The sequence below is a fragment of the Sapajus apella genome, unplaced genomic scaffold, assembly GCF_009761245.1.
Source record: "Sapajus apella isolate SASKATOON/1434 unplaced genomic scaffold, GSC_monkey_1.0 scaffold29, whole genome shotgun sequence".
Taxonomy (NCBI): domain Eukaryota; kingdom Metazoa; phylum Chordata; class Mammalia; order Primates; family Cebidae; genus Sapajus; species Sapajus apella.
The window spans coordinates 23430395-23446092 of NW_022436969.1; the positions used below are offsets into that span (position 1 = coordinate 23430395).

At 40.0% G+C, this 15698-nt stretch overlaps 1 protein-coding gene across 4 annotated transcripts in view; it reads right to left on the reverse strand.

Moving 5' to 3' along the window:
* SPIRE1 (spire type actin nucleation factor 1) overlaps positions 1 to 15698 on the reverse strand; it is a 206589-nt gene that overhangs the window by 190167 nt on the left and 724 nt on the right. The gene's annotated exons all lie outside the window — the stretch shown is intronic.

A 15698-nucleotide genomic window follows, 5' to 3' on the forward strand; every position in this document is an offset into this window, starting at 1 on the left:
AGGCCAAGCATGGGCCACACCTGTATTCCCAGCATTTTGGGAGACCAAGGTGGACAGATCACCTGAGCTCAGGAGTTCAAGACCAACACGGGCAGCATGATGAAATGCCATCTCTACAAAAAAAGAAAAAAAAAAATTATCCAGATGTGGTGGCACGTGCCAACTACTTGAAAGGCTGAAGTGGGAGAATGGCTTGAGTCCAGGAGGCAGGCAAAGAGCTGAGATGGCGCCATTGTACTCCAGCCTGGGAAACAGAGCCAGACACTATCTTAAAAAAAACAAAAGATTTATTAGATGAGTCCGCTTATTCTCAGGAAACAGAAAAGCCTATGCCTTCCTATAAATTGATACAGAATGGCTTTAAGAAACAAACTAGTCCTGGTATAAAATGTCTGTCATAAAGAATTCATAGCTAAGACAACACTGTCACCTTCAGCAGACATTCTAAATCTTAAATATTGATAATCAGATCATTTTGCAATAGGTCTACTCAGAGGGAATGAAACTAATACTTTGAAATTAAGATAGCTACCTATCTTTAAAGTAGAAACCTCAGCATATGGCTGAATTATCATGCAGTCACATTATCAACATGATTCAAATCAGCTGAATAAGTGAAAACAAACTATACCTACCAAAAAGACAGAATCTCTGGAATTTTTAAGATAAATAGTTCTCAGAATTATTCTCCAGCTTTTTACTATGTGACCAAATTCTACACAATGTTTCAGTCCCTCTAACCATGTGAAAGAAGGTTATTTTTCATGCTGAAACTGAGATATATCAATGACTATACCCTGCCCTCCTGCCAGCATACCTCTCTCACCTTCATTTGTTCAGTAAATATTTATTCAACACCTACTAAGTACTACTTATAAGCACTGATGACATACTGTCACTGTAAACAAGCCAGATGCGGTTCCTGCCTCATAAGGCTTACATTTTACTGAATACAGACCAAAAAAAAACAACCAAACAAAACAGAACTAGTGATAAATGGACCCAAAAGGGAGAGAAAGAAAGAAACAGAAATGACCCAATTTGGGATAGTCAGATAAGATTCCTCCAAAAGATAATATTTAAACAGAGGCCTTGAAGCTGATTAGAACTAACTGCAGGGTAGGAAGAAGACCTGTTCCCAAAGCAGCAGGTGGCATGTGACAGGTTCTGGAAGTGTTGGTGGATGGGTAACATAAACTGTGTTTAGCAGGGACAGATCACAAAGGCTTGTAAGGATAGCATAAGAAGTTTCTATTTGATTTTAAGGAAAATGGGAAGCTACTGAAGGACACTAGGCAAGAGGGCCAGCTGGGTCCAGGTAGTTTCCGGGTCAGTCTTGCTACAATGCAAGGAATGCAGTGGAGAGAGCCAGATGGAAAGCTCAAGACCAGCCAGGAGGCTACTATCATTGTCCTGCAGCACTACAGTGGGTCAGCCAGACAGGGTGGGTGGCAGTAATGAGGGTGAAAAGGAGAGGGTTCATGAAATAATTTGGAAGTAGAACAGTATTTGCTAATGGACTGAAAAATGACACCCTGAGCATGCTCCATGTTTTCAGTAATAATATTCTCAAACATTTGACCAAAACTGATCAAAAAGAAGCATAAGTTTAAGAACTATAACACTTTTATAAGAAAGAAGTATATTAAATAGGCTTTTGGGAAAATTTTTGTATTACTACTAGGGGAAAAAAAAAAACCATAGCTTTAAAATTAACAGGTTGGAATTTAGCAATAAAAAATTTCTGCAGTCTAACCATACCTGAATTTCTTTTTTTTTTTTTTTTTTTGAGACTGAGTTTCACTCTGTTGCCCAGGCTGGAGTGCAGTGGCATGGTCTTGGCTCACTGCAGCCTCTGCCTTCAAGCGATTCTCCTTCAGGCACCTGCCACCACACCCAGCTAGTTTTTGTATTTTTAGTAGAGATGGGGGTTTCACCATGTTGGGCAGGCTGGTCTTGAACTCCTGATCTCATGATCCACCCACCTCGGCCTCCCAAAGTGCTGGGATTACAGCTGTGGCCCACCGCGCCAAGCCCATATCTGAATTTCTAAAATGCAGTGGCCACGGAGGACCTGGAATCAATGAATGGAAGTTCAAAAGTTGGGACACTGAAACTATGTATTCAGTAGCTTAAACCAATTTCCCCCAACAAAATCACTTTTGCCAAGTTGCATTTTAAGGGAAGAAAAAATTATGCTTTTTTTTTTTTGAGACAGAGTCTTCCTATGTTCCCCAGGTTGGAGTGCAGTAGCCTGATCTTGGCTCACTGCAACCTCCAACTCCCAGGCTCAAGCGATTTCCCTGCCTCCTGAGTAGCTAGGAGTACAGGCATGCACCACTACACTCAGCTAATTTTTTGTATTTTTAGTAGAGATGGGATTTTGTATTTTTAGTAGAGATGTTAGCCAGGATGGTCTCAATCTCCTGACCTTGTGATCTGCCCACCTCAGCTTCCCAAGGTGCTGGGATTACAGGTGTGACCCACCATGCCCAGCCTGAATGTTATGCATTTCATACATAAAACAGTCAGGGACATGACCTCTAATATTAGTATCACTGATGGAAAAAGCATTCATTCATCTATTCATTCACCAACAATACGTTTGTGTGACAGGCACTTCCCAGAACTTGCATCTTCTTCCTTGAGATCATCTGACGGCCACCCACAGACTCTACCCCAAGCCAGGCTCTCAGACCTTCAGCCTTCAATCACCTTCACCATATATGTGACTTCTATCCTAATTCAGAAATGAAGGCTCCTACTTTATTTTTGTCATAGACTACACTTTGCTTACCTAGATAAGGTAAGGGTAACTAAATCCCTTACCTTAAAAAAAAAAAAAAAAAAAAGAAGACAGCCTTGGATTGTTATAACCACTCACCTTCCCAGGGACCGGAGCCTCACCTTCGACCTAGTTGGTATCAATGATTAAAACCCACCACAGGCCGGGCATGGTGGCTCACACCTGTAATCCCAGCACTTTGGGAGGCAGAGGTGGGCAGATCATGAGGTCAAAAGATAGAGACCATTCTGGCCAACATGGTGAAATCCCATCTCTACCAAAAATACAAAAATTAGTTGGGCGTGGTGGTGTGCGCCTGTAATCACAGCTACTCGGGAGGCTAAAGCAGGAGAATTGCTTGAACCTGGAAGGTGGAGTTTGCAGTGAGTGAGCTGAGATTGCGCCACTGCACTCCTGCCTGGCGACAAAGCAAGACTTCGTCTCAAAAAATAAAAAATAAAAAACCACCCCTGCCACAGAATTTGGATATTATCTTTACCTATTTTACATAATTTGGCAACACTGGAAGCTTGCAGAGCAAGTACGTTTCATCTTTAGTGCCAATTCTGAGTGACAGTGGCTGTCTAGAATGTTATCTTCAGAAGAGTTCTGACGGCAAGTACCAGATAGGAGGTACCCAGGTCTATTTAGAAATGTTCTCACTCATAAGCAGGAGTTCAACAATGAGAACACATGGACACGGGGGGGGAAAAAACACACACTAGGGCCTGTCAGGGGTTTGGGGGGGCGAGGGGAGAGAGAGCATTAGAACAATTACCTAATATATGTGGGGTTTAAAACCTAGATGATGGGTTGATAGGTGTAGCAAACCACTATGGCACATGTATACCCACGTAACAAAACTGCACATCCTGTACATGTATCCTAGAACTTAAAGTAAAATTAAAAAAAAAAAAAGAAAGAAATGCTGCCACAGGAACAGAAGGGAACAGCAGCCTGGGACCACATTTCTGACACTCCTGCGTTAGAAGACATGGACAATGAAAGTCGAAGTACTTTTTGTAAACTGGGTCGATTTGGATTAAACTTTCCCCTAGGAACAGTAGCTCAAACATTGCTTAAACTTCATGAGCTCAAAAATACACAGACACATCACTAATTTTTCAGGAAGGTGAACATGGAGAGGAACCTCCCCAACACAAATCATAAACAGAGTTCTGGCAGGTGACAATCCCAAATGTTCTACTATTCTCTTATCAGTTGAAGAGTTCTTGGTTTTATGCATTTCACACACACGTCTGCATTCATTCTCTTTAGAATCTCCTGTCCCTCTGGAGCATCTGATCGAGTATGAGACAATCTAGCCAACAAGAGCCCCGCAGAGAGGCATCCCAGGAACTTCTATCTTTCAAGCTCTAACTCCGTTTAGATATATCACAACTCTATCACACATATCCACTTACCCAGATGTGTTACTTTCCCTCTATCAAGATTTGGGAAATCTGATTTAAACTATAAAAACTATGTAGGCATATATTTTTAGCTATTTAAACTTTACTATATATACTACATATTTTGTCAAGAAATATCTTTTTGTAATGAGTTTTGTAAGTTATACATTTTTATTATACTTATGAATTAAGTACTATTCTTTAAATACAAATATAATGAAAAGATCATTAATTGAAGACAGTCAAGCTGAGCACTGTGACTCATGCCTATAATCACAGCACTTTGGGAGGCTGAGGTGGGGGCAGATAATTTGAGGTCAGGAGTTCGAGATCAGCCTGGCCAACATGGTGAAATCTTGTCTTTATCAAAAAATACAAAAATTAGCCGGATATGGTGGCACACGCCTGTAGCCTCAGCTACTTGGGAGGCTGAGGAGGGAGAGTTGCTTGAACATAGGAGGTGGAAGCTGCAATGAGCTGAGATCGAGCCACTGCACTCCGTCCTAGGTGACAGAGGGAAATTCCTGCTAAAAAAAAAAAAAAAGAAGAGAAGGTCAGGGTTAGGGGGCAACTATCATTAATTTAAGGAACCTAATATTATTTCCCATCAAAAAAATTTAAGTTTACACACATCAGGTAATAGAACAGTCCAAATATTTCATCTAAACTATGTCTTATCCTACAGGTCTCAGATGAAATTTGTTCCAAGAGTTTATAGAGAAAGTTGTATTTATGTTGTTTTATTATTAACATAAATAAGCCCTCCTTCACTCCCCAAAGGATTGAAAGAGCTAAACTAAATGATCAATAAATGAATATCAAACAAGTCAGACAGTGGTAAAAGAAGGAAAAAAACAAATTCAAGACAATATAAAGTATATAGGAATCATTAAAAAATATAAATGATGGGTCAAACACTAATTACCTTTCCCTGATATTCTGCAAGTAGCCCTCTGTAGTCCATTCTAAACACATGGTGTAGCACCTAAAGCAACGAAGGTCTACTGACATTATGGCCACCCACACTTCAAATTTTCCAACCTCAAGAATCATTTTATAGACTTCCAAACATATATTTAATATTATTTTAGAACTTCTTTATCAATCTTGACTCAAATAAGTTGGAAGTATTCATCTTTTTACAGAGGATAGCAACGGCTCAGTAGAAATGTATTTGTGCAATACACATAACAAAATGTCCTCACACATATTTCCTCATTTGAGTCTCATAACAATTTCACAAGGGTTGGACAAATATTACTTCCATTTTATTTTATTTTATTTTATTTTATTTTATTTTATTTTTTTAGAGACAAGGTTTCTCCATGTTGATCAGGCTGGTCTCAAACTCCCAACCTCAGGTGATCCGCCTGCCTCAGCCTCCCAAAGTGCTGGGATTACAGGCGTGAGCCACTGCACGCAGCCTTATATTACTTCCATTTTAAAAATAAAGAAAGAGAGCGGCCTGGCACTATGGCTCACACCTGTAACCCCAGGACTTTGGGAGGCTGAGGCAGGCGGATGGCTTGAGCCCAGGAGTTCAAGACCAGCCTGGGGAACATGGCAAAATCTGGTCTCTACAAAAAAAATAGTAATAAAAATAAAAGAAAAAAATAAGAGCGTAACAGCATCAGAAATAGTTAAATCGCTTGCCTGAGGTTATAACTAACTAACCACATCTTCTGTAGCAGGCTCTTAGTTCTCTCCATGGTATGGTATGACATTCAACAACTGATTTGCAACTACCTAGAAGGCAGCAAAGGAACTTGGTGGGAATCAACATGACTCCATAGGAAAAATATTTTCCAGGCCAATTTAATTTCCAACAAGAATAAAGCATCATCTATCTTCCCACCCTAACCTGCCCCTCCTGCCTACCCTGTCACCCAAGCACCCAGGCAAGAAGTCAGAGCCTCTGAAGAATCCTTCCTCTTTCTCACCTACACATCAAAACTGGAAGAGTTATACCCTGTCCTATTTCCTAAATAACTCTCAATCTGACTCTTTCCCTCCATTCCTACTACCCTAATTCGGACCTCCATCGTCTCCTGTTTGAACAGCCATAACACTCCTAACTGGTTTAGCAACTTAAAGGCTACTAGGATCTAAAGATAGTGTAACATGCGTACTGGTGTCTTTGCCTCCACTTTACCCAATTCAATACATCTATAAAACCTCTACATTTATCTTTCTAAAAAGAGTAATCTGCTTACATCATTTTCTTGCTTAAAACCCTTCCATGGCTCTCCACTGCCTGTACAGACTATAAATACAAACTCGACCGTGTGGCTGGCACAAAGTCCATCATCTGTCCCAGCCAAAGTGCCTTTCCAGATCTTCTCACTCCCCCAACTCCCACACACATCCTCTGCTCCAGGCACAGTGAACAACCACTACAAAGAAGACAAACAGGTTTAACTTCACATGCCACATCCAAATAATTGGTAGTGGCCAGCTAAAGCATCCTGTTGAGAACTCTGAGGCTGCTTATAAATACAGCAACAAAAAATGCGATAAGTGATTAGCAGTTGTCTGCTTTTGGCATGGGGAAGTGGGTGGCAGCACAAATGCTGCACTTGCCACCCATGTACTGCTGCTCTCTGAGCACCATACAATGTCCTCCACATCTCCAAGCCTTTCCACTTACTGCTGCTTCTGCCTCACATATTCTTCCTTTTATGCTACAGCCCCATCCTGGAGACCTCCAGAAACCATATCTCCTCTGTAATACTTGCCTACTGTCACCAGGCAGGGTCAGCCAATCTCTTCTCTGGGCTCTCATAGTTTTCTGCACATCTTTATTATTTTAGAATTGCTGCACTGTGCTGTGTTAGTTTCTGCATCTATGAGATTCTTGAAGGTATGAGTGTACTTTATCACTCTTTGTGTCAACATCCAGCACAGTGCACTTAGAAGGCACTAGAATGAATGAAATGAATACATAAAATCATGTAATGGGGATAGCTCTAACATGGTGTTTTCACTAAAAATCCAGGAAGATATAACAAAACCCTGGGACCAGGCAACCTATGGGGATTGTTAGTGACATTCTAGCACTACCCACCAATTCTAATATATTTTATCTCTCTGAAATACAAGATAATAAAGAAGTATATTAGATAGAAACTTGACTTCTAATTAAATTAAGAGATGGGCGAGAAAATGGAAAATATGACAGAAAAAGGCCACAGACTTAAATTTTAAAAGTGCATTTAGGCTGGGCGCCAATGGTTCACACCTGTAATCCCAGCACTTTGGGAGGCCAAAGCGGGCAGATCACTTGAAGTCAGGAGTTTGAGACCAGCAATCAACATGATGAAACTCCGTCTCTACTAAAAACACAAAATTAGCCAGGCATGGTGGCGCATGCCTGTAATCTAAGCTACTGCGGAGGCTGAGGCAGGAGAATTGCTTGAACCCGAGAGGCGCAGGTTGCAGTGAGCCAAGATCACAGGACTGCACTCCAGCCTGGGCAACGAGCAAAACAACTCAAAAAAAAAAAACATTAGGTGGGGCGCAGTGGCTCATGCCTATAAGCCCAATACTTTGGGAGGCCAAGGCAGGCAGATCATGAGGTCAAGAGATCGAGACCATCCTGGCCAACATGGTGAAACCCCACCTCTACTAAAAATACAAAAATTAGCCGGGTGTGGTGCCATGCACCTGTCATCCCAGCTACTCGGGAGACTAGGCGGAAGAATTGCTTAAACCCAGGAGGTGGAGGTTGCAGTGAGCCGAGACTGCGCCACTGCACTCCAGCCTGGCGACAGAGCAAGACTCTGACTCAAAAAAAAAAAAAAAAAAAATGCATTAGCACAATTAGTATAAAAAGACCTAAGAGTCACAGTTATCAGAAGCCAGCAGTTTGGTATTATCAGGAATGTAATCCCCCTCCATATACCTAACACTAAGCAAATCCTTTTTAAATTTATACTGATGTTTCACATTGGTTTTAATTTTAAAAGTTTGTGAGATACAATCACTTTGGAAAATTTCTGGCAATATCTACTTATGTTGACCATATACCATGAATTGGCAATTCCACTTTTAGGCATATATTCAACAAAAGCCGACATTTGTTCACCAAAAGACATATGCAGTAATGTTCATAGTGGCACATTATCCATATTATCCAGTAAGTCGATATTTGAAATCCAAATATCCATCTAGAGTTTGAACATCAAAAATAACTAAACTCTTTAACATTTCTTCTTCTATCTTAAAAACAGGCCAGGCACAGTGGATCATACCTGTAATCCCAGCACTTTGGGAGGCTGGGGCAGGAAGATCACTTGAATGGGGTTTGAGACCAGCCTGGGCAACATACTGAGAGACCAGTGTAGTCTCTACAAAAAAAAAAAACCCAAAAAAATTAGCCAGGAGTGGTGTTGTGCATCTACAGTCCCAGCTACTCAGGAGGCTGAGGTGGAAGGATCACCTACCTGTATTCAGGAGTTCAAAGTTACAGAGAGCTATGATCACACCACTGTACTCCTGCATGGGCAACAGAGCAAAGCTCCAACTTTAAAAAATAAATAAATAAAAACAAAACAATAAGCAACAAGCATATCCAGTGCTAAGATCATTGGAGAACACCATTCTCCAATAAAGTAATAAGAGCTCCCTGGAAATATGGCTGACTCTAGGGTTGAGGCAGGAAATATACGAGATGAGCTTTGAAATGTCTTGTAGTGCCAGAAAGCAAGCACATGCTCCACCAGACAAAAGGAAGGCCGCTTATCAAAGGAACACAGGAGCCAAGCCTAAGGAGCACCAAATAGACATGGCAGGAACAATCTGAGTAACAAAACAACCAAAGTACCAAATATATGTCAATCCAGACTGATATAAACAAATGATTGAATACATAAGTAAACAGGAGAGAAGGCACAAATCTTCCTCACAGAATTCAAAATAACTTTAAGAAGACATTCACACCTCTAGGAGGTGGTTTAATTACCTGGCCCCATCCTTGAATGCAGGCTGGAATTAATGACTCCTTTCTAAAGATCGATACACAGAAAAAAGTAGAAATAGTCACATTTTAGCGGAGAAACCTGACAAACACTGTCTTAATCAAGTGTCCAGGTTATCATAACCACTGATGTCACATGGATATCATGTGCGCCAATACAAAGTAATGAGAAGAACCCTTCACCTCACTGGTATTCTTCCCACAAACCTACAACCCAGACTAGCCATAAAAATATCAGGCAAGTCCAAACAGAGTGACATTTTACAAAACAGCTGACCAGTAGTCGCCTAGACTGTCAAGGTCATGATAAACTGTCACAGACCAGAAGAAACTAAGGAGACATGATGACTAAATGCAATATAGTTTCTTGAATGGGATTTCTACAATAGAAAAAGGACATTAATAGAAAAAGGACATTAATAGAAAAACTGGGGAAACCCAAATGAAGTCTGGCGTTTAATTAACAGCAATGCATCAATATGGCTTTTTAGTTTTGACAAATATACCACAATAAGATAAGATGTTAACATTAGGGAAACTGGGTGAGGGGCAAACAAGAATTATCTGCATTATCTTTTCAACTTTTCTGTAAGTCTAAAATTACCCCAAAATAAGTTTGGTCAAGCCCATAATCTTAGCACTTTGGGAGACTGAGGCAGGTGGATCATTTGAGGTCAGGAATTCAAGACCAGTCTGGGCAACATTTTTCTCTACAAAAAAATAAAAAATAAATTAGCCAGGACAGCTACTTGGGAGGCTAGGGCAGGACGATTGCTTGAACCCAGGAGCTAGGGACTGCAGTGAGCTATGATCATACCACTGCACTCCAGCCTGAGCGACAAAGACCCTTTCTCGTTCAAAAAAATTTTCTCCACTAAAAATTCCCACTACATTTGGTAACACAGTATTTCCTTCATAGTTTTAAACAAATATCTGAAAGAAGGCATTTTCCTTTTTTCTACTTAGCCAAGTGGTAAAAGGGAAATTATACAGCTCTAATGATACTGTTATAAAAGTAGGATGAGAACTGCTGTTATTTTACAGAACCGATGATGCAGGAGAGTGAATCTGACCTTCCATATATAACAAGCAGAGTGCAACTCATCATCTCTTATCAACATAGTCCTTGATAGATCATTGATTTTTTCTTCTAAAGTTTAGTCAAAGCTCTTATCGAGGCCAATGGTTTCCTAAGAGTACTAACTTACTTGAGGACTAATATCTGTAGATGACTAAAATCTTTCTACTGTTTCCCTCTGCAAAAGTAGAAACAAAGATACAAAACCACAAATGCATTATTCCAAAATTTCTCCCCAAAACTCCTGGACCCCTCTCTTATAACCCAACACAAGCGGAAATATATTGCTGGGTAAATTGGAGCCAAAGTGACAGCAGGCCAGGCTTGGTGGCTCACGCCTGTAATCCCAGCACTTTGGGAGGCCAAGGCAGGCAGATACTTGAGGCCACGAGTTAGAGACCAGCACGGGCAATATGGCAAAACCCTGTCTCTTACTAAAAACACAAAAATTATCCGGGTGTGATGGCACACACCTATAATCCCAGCTATTTGGGAGGCTGAGGTACAAGAATTGCTTGAACCTGAGAGGCGAAGGTTGCAGTGAGCCAAGATCATGCCACTGCACTCCAGCCTGGGCGAGAGAGTAAGACTTCTCTGTCTCAAATAAACAAATAAATAAATAAATTAAAGTGACAGCAGACCACGCATGGTATGGTGTCTTACATTTCCAATTCCAGCACTTTGTTAGGCCAAGGCAGACAAATCACTTGAGCCCAAAAGTTCCAGACAAGCCTGGGCAACATGGCAAAACCCCCAACTCTAAAAAACTATATAAAAATTACCCAGGCATGGTGACACATGCCTGTAGTCCCAGCTACTCAGAAGGCTGAGGTGGGAGAATTGCTTGAATCTGGGAGGTCAAAGCTGCAGACCAAGCCACAGTACTCCTGCCTGGGTGTCAGGGCAAGACCCTGTCTCAAAAAAAAAAAAAAAGTGATAGCAATTTTATCCAATTATGGCTAAAATCTTAATTTTGCAAATGAACATCTAAACATACTGTTAAAGCTCCTCCTACACACTTAGAAGGGGCCTGTGTAAATAAAGGGACTTGGAAGTTTAAGCCTCATTGCATTCACGGTAAATTTACCACTGTGTTTATGTTTTATTTTCTCTTCTTTAATGACTAGAACTACTTACCCTTATATAGAACACTACTTGTACATAGTAGGAACTCAATGCATATTTGTTAGATTGAATTAACCTGACATATTTAAACTTATTCAGAGAAGACAATTCTTATCTATTACTGTAACTGATAAGGCATTTTAACAATCTCTAACACTACCATTCACCCCCACTACCTACTCTGGAAACCTACATATATACTTCAGATATTCCTTTCCTTTAATGACCAGGATGAGAACACAAGAAATACAGAACGAGTGGACCAAAAAAAAAAGTGTTTTAAAACATTTTTCACTATTTCAAAATATTTATTCTCTCTTTAAAATCAAATAGGATATTATTTCAAGACCATCTCCCCCTCCAAATTCGCATGAACCTTGCTGAGAAGGTTGACTGATCATATCCTCTTTTCAAAACCCAAACAAAGCCTGAATGTTCCCTATACCAAGAAACCATTCTCAAGGGATCCCTTTATTAGTATGCACACAGGCATTCATTGTTCCTTTCAGGAAAATCTACCAACCTTAAGATTACTTTAAATCAATATATGGTCATAATTTTTAAATATTCTTTATACGCCTAAACTGAAGGTACATCAAACATTTTGAAACCAAAATTTAAAATAAATGATTGTTGTCAGATGAATATTTAAGTCCTGAAAGACTGAGACCACACATGAGTCTAACCTCTAATACTACTGCTTTTAATAATTCTTTGTGGCATCCCAAAAAAGCAAATGCTTTTAACCATGTGAAGATCTAGATTATAACCTAAATTGTATCAGTTACTACCTTCTAAAGACCCTGTGTACCAAAATGTGCTCTAATTGCCAGTTAGGTATACTTATGAGTATACTTATGAGTATACTTATGAGTATACATAAAAGTAAACAAGAATTAAAATCAATTACTACATTCAGCCCCCCAGAAAGTCAGTAAAGCCTATGGACTGCTATTTCTTCCCAAGGACTAAATGGAGTGATACTGCTGGTACTGGCAAGAACCAACACGACTTATTCAGCTCAACAACAGAGTTGACAATGGCCTGTAGAAGGATTCACTCACTTGAGGATTACAGCCAGGATCCATTTCTCCATCCTGAACACAATCCTGGGCACCACCATCATTTGCTAGACCAGTGGTTCTCAACTGGGATGATTTTGTACCCTGAGGAACATTTGGCAATGGATAGACTTTAAATGCCACAGTTGCAGGGGAGGGGCTTACTGGCATCCAGTGTTAGAGATTAGATCATGGACGCTGCACAGGACAGTCACCACAACAAAGAATTATTCAGCCAAAAATGCCAACCATGCCGAAGTTAAGAGACTCTACCCTGACATTTACCCCAATTCTTGGTAAAAACATAAAACAGCTGGAGACTAGAGACAGTATGGTGGTGAGAAAGGACCACAGGATTAGGGGAAGAAGGAAATTAAAACCTACTGAGTACCTGCTACACAGGATTAGGGGAGGAAGGAAACTAAAACCTACTGAGCACCTGCTATACAGCAAGTCTGGTCACTTGACATCTATTATCCTCACTTATACCCCTACCGTGTGAAAACAACAATATATTCTGCTTTTACACAGAAGGCTACACTCAGAGGGATTGGGGAACTTACTCAGTGTCGCTCATCTAGGAAGGGGAGGAATCACAATACAAATTCAACCAAATATTTCATTCCACAATACTACAAAGCCTAGAGGCTAAAAGACCAAGATTTGACTCAAAGAATTACTAATCATTTAACTCCCCTGAACCTCCATTGAGAAAATAAATCAGGATGGGCACCTCACGCCTGTAATCCCAGCACTTTGGGAGGCCTAGGCAGGCAGTTCACCTGAGGTAGGTGTTCAAGACCAGCCTGACCAACATAAAGAAACCCCCATCTCTACCAAAAAATATAAAATTAGCTGGGCAGAGTGGTGCATGCCTATAATCCCAGCTACTGGGAGGTTGAGGCAGGAGAATAGCTTGAACCTGGGAGGCGGAAGTTGCAGTGAGCCAAGATGGTGCCGTTGCAGTCCAGCCTGGGCAAAAAGAGCGAAACTCCATCTCAAAATAAATAAATAAACCAATAAATAATATGTGAAAACATAAATGCTGCCTATTGCTAACTACATATAATCATAATAAATACAAGAAAATGTTTTTTAAAAATGTATTTTTACTTATTTTCCCCAACTCTTCCCTACAATGGAAGTCTTATGAATACAAATACTCCTTAAAAACAGAAAAGAGAGGCTGTAGTGGCTCACATCTGTAATCTCAGCACTTTGCGAGGCCGAGGCAGGTGGATCAGAAGATCAAGAGATTGAGACCATCCTGGCCAACAAAGAAAGAAAGAGAGAAAACAAAAAAGGAATACATTTTTAAGTGTGCACAACACCAAATTATTCATCAAAAGAAAGAGAGAGAAGAAAAAAGGAATAGAATGTTTAAGTGTGCACAACACCAAATTATTCAAGTAAGAATCAAGATAAAATGTTCAGAAGACTTTGTGTCTTCCTGAGCCATGCAACTATTCTTAAATCTGATGAGGAAATAAAGTAATATTTTAGTATGAACTTCCTAAATAATTGTAGTTATTAGAAAATGCTCAAGTCTATATCAACAACTTTGATTAGGCCTTCTCCATAACTGGTAGCACAGGTCATGAGCAGAACTGAGAAACAGAATTAAAAATCTAGTAGGAATTGTGGAGAACAACTCTACTCACTATTCTCTCCATAAAGACAGTTTATTACACTGAGGTCAACATGCTATCACTCACACTAGTGATGTAAAAAATAATCCATTTCAACATAAGGTTCAGACCAAAAAAAAAAAAAAAAAAAAAAAAAAAAAACCCCCCAAAAAAAAACAATCAAACTAAAAAAAAAAAAAAAAAAAAAAAAAAAAAAACCCACCCACCAGAATCTATCCATCTTTGACAACAAAAGTATACTACTTTGAGATTAAGTGACAGCCAATGTAAACTGGGGGGTTGTTCTCTCCAGAAATCATCACTCCAATGCTGCTTCTAAAAGCAGGTTGCACACAACCATTTTTTCTCTGGAAATAGCTAAATACCAAGGCATGACATTTCTTTTTTGTTGTTGTTTTTTGAGACGGGGTCTCCCTCTGTTGCCCAGGCTGGAGTGCAGTGGCATGATCTCAGCTCAGTGCAGCCTCTGCCTCCCAAGGTCAAGTAATTCTCCCATCTCAGCCTCCAGAGTAGCTGGGATTACAAGGGCACACCACCATGCCCAGCTAATTTTTGTATTTTTAATAGAGACGGGGGTTTCACCACGTTGGCCAAACTGGTCTCAAACTCCTGACCTTAGGTGATCCACCCGCCTCAGCGTCCCAAAGTGCTGGGACATGAGTCACTGTGCCCGGCCAACAAGGCTGTATTTTATAAATGTATGTTTTTATACCAATTAATACACTATAAATTATAATTGTAAGTATTTCCCACTTTGATTAAATCCAAGTTTAAAAGCAATAAGCTCAACAAAAAAACTAGTTGAAATGGTTTCAAAAGAATCACGAAAGATGGCTTTAAATAAACAAATTGTTTACCTGACACTAAAAAATAAAAGATAAAAACATATTCTGGCAGAACTGAAAGACTATAATCTTGAATATTGTTCAAATCAAGTTAGACGAGGGTTTTCATTAGATGTCATTTTACTAATCCGATACTACATTTTTCATCTTAAGCATTTTGACACTTTCATCAACTTTCTAAAAGTGAGGGTGGATTGTTTTTCTATGTTTTTAATAGACTTGCCTCTCAAAAGAATGAATTAGATAAAAACTGATGGGAGAAACCTTTTCTCAACCTCCGCCTCCTCTTCATCAATGAGCATCTGAGTAAACCTTCGCTATAAATTACTGTTTAGTTCATAATCCTGAAAAATTTACATTGGACAATGACATAACTAAAGCCCATTTTCTCTATATATCCAGACATCCTGTCAACTTTTCACTTGACAAGCCTGTTTTTCATCACAACGAATTTTCACATACAGGAATGTAATCGGTATTTTCTAATGTCCAGGAGCCAAAAATAATTATTCAGTCTATTTTTTCATTTATCTCCAAATACAGAATTCTCCTCAAGGTTCAGAAACATCTTTACATTTCTGAACCGAGGAAAGGTTGTCTAATGTGAAATACTGCTAGCTTCGCAGGAGGAGTGCGGTGTTTCCGACAGCGGCTCTGAGGATCCTCGTGGAGCCCCTGCGTGCAGCCTGTGGTGCCCTCCCCACCCCGCGAACCCGGCCGTGCGTCAGCAGCCACGGCGTGAGGCGCACAGGCAGCTGGCTCGAAGCA